The 6,851-nt window shown below is 35.7% G+C and overlaps 1 long non-coding RNA gene across 1 annotated transcript in view; it reads left to right on the top strand.

The window, feature by feature from the left end:
• The window catches only part of LOC106462225, a 2,390-nt gene extending 1,779 nt beyond the window's left edge, over positions 1 to 611 (top strand). The window contains exon 2 of the long non-coding RNA XR_001290975.2: positions 39 to 611. This is a non-coding gene — a long non-coding RNA (uncharacterized LOC106462225). The remainder of the gene's footprint in view (positions 1 to 38) is intronic.
• Positions 612 to 6,851: the final 6,240 nt, after the last annotated feature.

The following is a 6,851-nucleotide window of genomic DNA, read 5'->3' as shown; positions in this document are numbered from 1 at the left end:
TAGCTTCCACTCCCTCCCCTTTATGATGCTATTAAAAGGTATATCAGAAATAATGTGACAGAATTTTTAATCAGACAACAGCCATGACTAGCTTCCACTCCCTCCCCTTTATGATGCTATTAAAATATAAATCAGAATCCTTGTTTCAGCGTGCTTTAAAGCTGTTTGCAATACAAGTTAGAAGAAAATTGTCGAGCAACAATTTTAAAAGGCATGATTTTTAGGTTCGGTGCATACTTCGAAACCATGTTCTTATTTTGAAGGCATGCTTTAACTGAAAAAGTTGTTTGTCATTGACCGTTTAAATGTACTTAAAATCACTGTCATGTTTTACATAATAATGTGTGGTATTAATGTCATTATTAGAATTAATGCTTCTAACTCCAAGCTGTTCGTGCAGAAATTAACTAGATATTTTTTGTACCTAATTCCTGCTTATATAAAGATAAAAATAGCAAATAACCTAAAACTTGTGTTCTCTATTTAGACTTTAGATTTAAAAAAACCAAAAAAAAAACAACAGATATACTAAAATGTTAGTGTAGGTCAAAAGGAACCAATTTTACTGAACAAATGTGAAAAAAAATAATAAAATTTCCATTTTTTGGAGACTGAACTTGTGTTTTTTACTGTAGAAAAAAGTATTGAACATAATTGATATTTTAAACAAAGCAACAGAATTTCTTAAAGGCTAAAAATCGCTAATAATATGATTACAATTTCTGTTTGTTTAGTGTTTTTTTCTTATTATTTAATTAATCGTTTAGACGCCGACTTTAAACAAAGGATGGGTGAAGAGCTTCAGATAGACTATTTGAAAAACCGTTTTCAGAAAGTAGTAAAAAAAAACAGATGGGTCCCCGTATCTAATACTGGGCATGCAGCACCCGCTTCGGCGTTTCCGTAAACTTCGATAAATTTAAGATTCCCCTAACTTCGATATACGTTTTGGTCGAAAATAATGACTTATTGTTAACAAAATTCTAAAATGAATTTGACAGTTGAAAAGTCGAATAGAAAAGATAAAGAGAGCAAGGTAAAAAAATAAAAAATAGAAGGTCACATAAGCTGGTCATTAAACTGCTTATTTTCTCATACATTTTGCTAAAGTCTTTTTTTTTGTGTGTGTATTTGATATCGTATCTTGACCCTCGTTACTTCAAAATATGTCCAAATTATCACTCTAATTGTACATTTTTTTTTACGAAGAAACATGCTTTCGGACTTACCTACTTCTGTTTATTTTCTATTTGTTTGTTTTTTTAAATTTCGCGCAAAGACACACGAAAGGTTGTCTATACATAGTCGTTCCTAATGCTGAACAAGCGGGAAAACAGCACCTGCAGTCGACTCTTTGGCTACTCTTGTCTGGCAGTATGGTGGGAATCAATCATCGCTCGTTTAGAAATTTAATGGCCTCAAAGTGCGGAGTGCGTTTTTCAGCCGTGAATCCCCGCACTAACAATATGGTATACGCTAGCCATTAATCCGCGCCCGGACCAAGCTCTTCTCTAACAAAGTTATCTCACTTTCACTCCCCCACCCCCACACGCACACACATTTTGGTTCCTACAATTATGGATAAAAGTTATAAAGTAGACCTCTATACATATTTAATGGAAAAATGAAAAACAAAATTAATCTCTTCTTTTGTTTTAAATTTATTTAGCTGTAAGGGAAAGGTGGCGCAGCATACGATTTTAATTTTCTAGAAGGCAGCATAACTGAAGTGGCTATACTTTTATAAAAAACACAAATCTTGGTTTGGGTCGCACGACTCGGGTACTAGAAATTTACATGGCTGTTCAAACACGGTAAGACTTGTTTTTGATCGCAATTTAGATTTATTAATACTTTCCTAATGAACGCTTATTGTATTTTAGTAACTGGTAGACTTTTTTAGGCATAGGTTGAGGCATTAACTGAAATAAAATGTTAGTTCAGGTCTTTGCCATTTTCTTTAAATCCATGCTCAAGTGAAAAAGGAGAAGAAAAAAAGTATTTTTCAACCCGGCATGCTAACTATTAGGCTACGCCTAGGGTGCCGCCAAATCCTATCCTTCTTTACTTCACTATACGCTACGTTTTATACCACGTCCAAATTATTATATGTCGTAATTTAATTAATTTTTTCTTCTCAGGCCAGAGTCGAACCTCCAACGCTCAAAGCGAGTGCTCTAACACTATAGTGCTCGTTAGTAAAGCACGTTTTACAATTCAAAGTAACATAAATTATTCCTTTTCTTCCTAATTTTGAAAACAACAGGAGGAAAATAAACTAATCTATCTAATTGGACGATCTCCGTTATTACCATCCCATAGAGAATGAAAACAGTACATGCTTCATTAGAATAATTGTAGTGAATCCACACAGAATAACATGTTTCTTTCTGTATCTACTTTCTGCGTGGTATGCCTACCCACTGATTCTAGCAAAATAGATCTTTTTTTTTCTTTCGGATTTTCCATAATTCCACTTATAATTTACGACAAGAGATAGTTTTTTCTAGAGGGCGCTTTTCTTGTTGCATTCTTCACTTGTGACTTGGCATACAAGATTTTACTTAAACACGTTGAGAAATTGATATATTGGGATAATTATATGGGTAAATTGCACAGTATTAAAGTATAGACTGTTCAATCAAGAAAAGAGAACCAGTATGTTGTCATATCCCATATCTTAGACTAAACGTCTGGAATGTTTAGAAGCTTTAAGGGTTTAACATTATTCGTGTTAAGACATTTGGTACTCTTGATAGAAATACAGACTGTTGATTAGCCTAAACTCCTAATACACCAACTTAGATATTTCTCGGTTTTCCTGTAAAACGCTGAATGAGAAAGTAGCTGATCTTCTTTCTTTAACAAACTTAATTTTATTCTTGTTGTTCTCGTATTCCTAGCGCAAAGCTACACAATGAGCTATTGAACTCTATTTACTGCGGGGGGATCGAACCCCAGATTTTAGTGTTGTAAGTCCGTAAACTTATCAGTGACCCACCGTGTGACCTTAATTTTGTAAATATGTATGGCTGCACGACACAAACGTTTGGCAGTGGACGATAATTCTTACGTTATTTTTGATCCAGATTGACCAACATAACACAGATTAATACTGTCTATATAGTGAAATACGGTGTTATTAGAGTGGCTAACATACACGATGTTGTAAAGATTTATTTGCATTCTCCTATTTCAAGTAAAGTCGTGCCAGTGCAAACATTAATAATAAGACAAAAAAGTGTTTCAGTTATTGGGTGTACATTTGACTTTATTGCGTGAATCGTTGTTTAGCTTATTTCGAAAGCTAACATACAGATTTACTGCTATAACAAAGTCAACAATCATAGTTACTTACGTTGAGAGCTGTTAGAAAATCAGCAAATTTTCCAATAAACACGATAAAAGAACGCGCTAGTTAAGACTCGTACATCGCCCTACTCGAGTAAGTGATTATTTAGAAAGACATTGGTTTTGATAAAATTCAACAATATTTACTTTTCTACTCAAGTGTTTAAACTCTCCTAAAGTTCGCGATCTAGACTATAGGAGGTTTAAAAGGCACAAACATTTTTTATCAGTAATAATGATGATCCGCTCCCATTAAATAGCACGATCTTGAATCACATTTCAGGCCTGTAAGAATTATCAAGTCTCATTTACTTTGAACGTGTCTAGCTTTGCCTATCAGAATCACCAAGACACGTCTACTTTGAACGTGTCTAGCTTGGCCTATCAGAATCACCAAGACTCGTTTACTTTGAGCATGTCTAGTTTGGCCTATCAAAATCATCAAGACTCGTTTAATTTAAACGTGTCTAGTTTGACCTATAAGAATAATCAGGACTCATTTACTTTGAACGTGTCTAGCTTGACCTATCAGAATCTCCAAGACACGTTTACTTTGAACGTGTCTAGCTTGGCCTATCAGAATAATCAATACTCGTTTACTTTGAGCATGTCTAGTTTGGCCTATCAGGATCACCAAGACTCGTTTAATTTGAACGTGTCTAGCTTGGCCTATCAGAATCATCAATATTCGCTTACCTTGAATGTGTCTAACATGGCCTATCAGAATCACCAAGACACGTTTACTTTGAACGTGTCTAGCTTGGCCTATCAGCATAATCAAGACTCATTTACTTTGAACGTGTCTTGCTTGACCTATCAGAATCACCAAGACTCATTTACTTTGAACTTGTCTAGCTTGGCCTATAAAAATAATCAAGACTTGTTTACTTTGAACGTGTTTAACTTCACCTATCAGAATCACCAAGACTCGTTTACTTTGAACGTGTCTAGCTTGGCCTATCAGAATCATCAAGATTCGCTTACCTTGAACGTATCTAACATGGCCTATCAGAATCACCAAGACTCGTTTACTTTGAACGTGTCTAGCTTGGCCTATCAGAATCACAATACTTGTTAACTTTGAACGTCTCTAGCGAGGCCTATTAGAATCACCAAGACCCTTTACTATGAACGTCTCTAGCTTGGCCTATTAGAATCACCAAGACACGTTCACTTTGAACATGTCTAGCTTGGCCTATCAGAATCATCAAGATTCGCTTACCTTGAACGTGTCTAACATGGCCTATCAGAATCACCAAGACTCGTTTACCTTGAACGTTTCTAGCTTGGCCTATCAGAATCACCAAGACCCTTTACTATGAACGTCTCTATCTTGGCCTATTAGAATCACCAAGACCCATTTACTATGAACGTTTCTAGCTTGGCCTATCAGAATCACCAAGACCCTTTACTTGGCATCTTTACATGGAAATGCCACACTCAGCCAAGCGTCTGAATCGGTATTTAGTTGTTATGCGCGACATGGGAGGGTCAGGTTCAGTTAAGACCTTTTCCTCCTACCACACTCAGATGAGTGCTTAGTATTAACCCCCAAACTATATACTTTTGTTTGATTGGTCACTACTGGTAGGGGTCCACATATTTTATCAGATTAATTAATTTTATGTTTTTACCTGTTACATCACTCATTGTAAAGAACTGACAAACATATTGGATGAAATCACGCATTTTCTATGTAAAATACAGTGGGGACTTCAGTAGTAATTGTTGGGATTAATTGCATTATTAGAGGTATTTTTGTTTACATTGTTTTGTGTGACTAACATTATTGAGGACCCTGTAACCAAGAAAGTCATGGGCTCATCAGCAAATTGGTGTTTGAATATTGTGTTTAAACAGTTGAAAGGATCCATATGTTCGACAATTCTAAATGTGTACAAAAAGTATTCCTCGAAAAAAAAGGGGGCTGAAAAGTATAATTAAAACAAGAAATTAGGTGGACCTTCACTAAAGTCTCAAATATTCGTTCTAGTTTTTGTATTTCGAGAATTTTGTATGTTTATAAATATGCACCTCTTCGTTTAGGATTGATTTTCCCACTTGAAGTAATATAAAAAGATCGTCCATCTTTAGGTATTTTACAAGACACTTCTTCAGTCATCTACAAGCCTTCAATAATCATGTTGTTTTCTCATGTTTCATACCGAGCTGCTTTTCTACCAATGCAAACTCGCTCTTATCTCTAGTTACAAGGTTTACGACGATACAACTAAAAGAGAAATATTCGAAGATGGGCCTTCTGAAAATATTCTTGTGGTTCGAAACAGAAGCATTTATCTCGTTATTTCTCTGCTGAGTCAGCTATGGTACTATCTTTTTAACTGTCATTTCTTTGGAGCAAGTTTATCCTCAGATAGTTCACGGTAGTGTTTCGCCTCCTGCATTAGACAATGATTAAGCTATTAAAACATATTTTATTACACATTATAATACGCACGTCGTGTCCGTCACCAAAGCCTACGCATCCTCTGGGTTGCATTCAGAAAATAAAACGGAAGTTACCGCATTACACGTAATGAATTCATCACTTCCTTTGTAGTGTATATTTCATCCAGTAGGAGTTTGCAATCATAAGAAGTGCCGAATGCGAATTCCAAAGTAACGGGATAATAAGTGACTAAATGTGTTCAAGGATAGGATTAGTGTTTAAATCATCAAGTGTTCTTTCTCTGGTATTTCCATTAGAACGTTTCATCATGCCCACATTCGTGTGTGGTTTTACTACGTAGATAAACGGTATTTCGATTAACCTGTCACATTCTACACTGCAGATTGTAGAAACGATTATTTAATTCTTTCATCGCTCACGACGTCTTTATTCTTCATTCGTGTACGTCGCCCTCTCGCGGGGACGATATGATACGAAACATGATCCCACAACCGGAAATTTCAGTTAGGCATCACACGTGTTGTCGTCTGCAAAAGGGAGAGTGACCAACATGCGTCTGTAGGAACTAAAAAAATAGGAAAATAAAACAGACAAATCAATTATCTTCCACATTCAAACCATGAAAGGGCGAGTGCAAGTAGCTCAACTTGAGTTGAAAAACTTTTTCTTTCCAAATTAATTAGTTTAACGTTTATCATCACCATTAGGATATTACGTTAATTTTGCACGCTACGATTAAGCAGAAACAGTATTTTTAAAATTATCTTTCATTGTATACAGTTCAAATTGATGCATTACAAATTTAACAAGAACTATCTGTTTTTATATCTTGTAAGCTCCATCTATCTCCACTTAACCCCGATGACTCAGCGGAAAAATTAAGGCTTATATCGTCAAAATGCTGGGTTCGATCCTTAAGATGGGCACAGCGCAGATTGCATTTTTGCCCTTAACAAAACAGTTGTCTGTATAACAAAGACTGTGTGAGATTTCGTAGACAATAACACTTTCATAACATGGTTAGCCCTCCAGTGGCACAGCGGTATGCCTGCGGACTTACAACGCTAAAAACCGGGTTTCGATACCCGTG

The sequence above is a fragment of the Limulus polyphemus genome, unplaced genomic scaffold (genome assembly GCF_000517525.1).
Source record: "Limulus polyphemus unplaced genomic scaffold, Limulus_polyphemus-2.1.2 Scaffold1121, whole genome shotgun sequence".
Taxonomy (NCBI): domain Eukaryota; kingdom Metazoa; phylum Arthropoda; class Merostomata; order Xiphosura; family Limulidae; genus Limulus; species Limulus polyphemus.
This window is presented reverse-complemented; position numbering and strand designations above follow the sequence as displayed.